Below are 1,996 nucleotides of genomic sequence, written 5' to 3' on the forward strand. Positions count from 1 at the left end.
ATGACTTGCAAACTCAAATACATACCATATTCTTGTTCATAGTGGGGTTATTTTCAATGTCATGTTTCTGCCTATGATAGGCTATTCTCAGTGTCATGTTCCTATGTATAGAAAACTATTCTTAGTACCACACTCCTGTCCATGGTGGGGCTATCTTCAGTGCCATGTTCCTGCCCTTAGCAAGCTGTTCTCAATGTTACATTTCAACCAATGATGAAGCTTTCATAATTTAATATGGCTAGTCCAAATTTTTTTTTGATTTTTAATTTATTAAATCTCAATTATACCAAAAAAATACTATATCGTGTCACGTTCTTTTCAAAATTTCAATAGCCGATATCATAATCCAAACCATCCGAAAAATCTTCGATGTTTGATATGAATATATAATACAAAAAATAAAATAATCATACTAAAAATCATAAAATAAATATCAGTCACAATAAATCAAAATCATATAGTACAAAAATAAATATATATACCGATATTCGTGTCCAAAAATCTTTACCTCTATCAATGATTGACTCAAATACGGTAATCGATGAACTTTTCGATCTAGCATTCTACTCAATACCTTCTTGTGCAAATAGTTATATCTCTACATTCTCAAGATCAAATAAAAATTACGATAGATGGCCATAATACTTTAGAGTCTATGCCTCTATTCTATAGGAGACTCACAAAGATGGCCTACAATATTGAGACATATATTTGTTTGAAAAATATTATATATATATATATATATATATTGTTCCATTGTATACTTATCGTACTGTCCATAGAGTACACTTTTTTTATCCTTAAGATTCCTTGTTTTGGTAAGTAATGAATCTTCTTCCTCTAAACTCTATTTTTTTTTCCATGTGGTATTTAGGATACATAGAAAAATCATTTCTAAAATATCGGTTATAACATATCCCAAGAAGGATCTGACTCCTTTCACATTCACAAGCATCGTCATTTTCAAGATCACCTTCATGGGTCCCCTCATAATCCTTAGAACTCCTCTTAGGATCACCAATTGATCTGTGTTACATAAATACCTGGACCCTCCACTAGCTCATCCATAAGATCCCTAGAAAGAGAGATCCATAGAGAGAGAAAATTATAGAAAGAGAAAGTAAGAAGGTGAAAGGAAGAGAAAAGAGAGAGAAACTCTCTCTTTTCTTTTGTTTATTTTTTCTTTATTTTTTATTTTTTTACTTTTTTTTTTCCTCTTTCCTGCTTTTCTTTTTCTTCTCTTTCTCTCATTTTTTTTCTTTCTTTTTCTTCGTGAAAATAGGAGAGAAGAAAAAATATAGGGCCGACCACACCCACGGCAGCAACAACGACCGACCAAGACCCCTTGGCGCCAGCCGTGGTTGCCACCATGGGTGTGGTCGGCCCTATATTTGAATCCTAGTGCCTTTGCTAGTTTAATGATCCAAATCATTCAAATATAATTATAAGTACCATAAATACAATCATAAAACATCATAAGCATCCTATAGTCAAATAAAATGGGCTCGTGCTACAAAATCCCCTAACCCATATGGACTATAGGGAGAATATGCTCTAATACTTTTTACAATAATTCAAAATCTCATCCAAACAGATAATTTAAAAAATATTATTTAGATTTTTTAATCTTATATAAATATTTAACATTTATCCGGTACCTAACCAATATGGGACTGAACAAAAGGCAACACTAGCCCCATAGTTGGACTCTGACATGTATATCTACATACATACATACATATACAGATTTTTAGTGTCAAATTTCTATTTTTCTTTTTCTTGATACAAAAAAAAAAAAATTTTCTTTAATTAGTGGTTTTAGACCGAAGATACTAAGATATTGAACCCAAGGGCCACCGCTTTTGACACAAGCCATATTAGAGACAAAGGCACTAAGATCATAAACCTAATATATATATTAAGCTTTTACAAACCATAAGTAGCAAAAATTAATTTCTATAGAGGGAGAAACTGGTTAAATTCTTAGAGTAGTGGA

This window comes from Elaeis guineensis, chromosome 4, assembly GCF_000442705.2.
Source record: "Elaeis guineensis isolate ETL-2024a chromosome 4, EG11, whole genome shotgun sequence".
Classification (NCBI taxonomy): Eukaryota; Viridiplantae; Streptophyta; class Magnoliopsida; order Arecales; family Arecaceae; genus Elaeis; species Elaeis guineensis.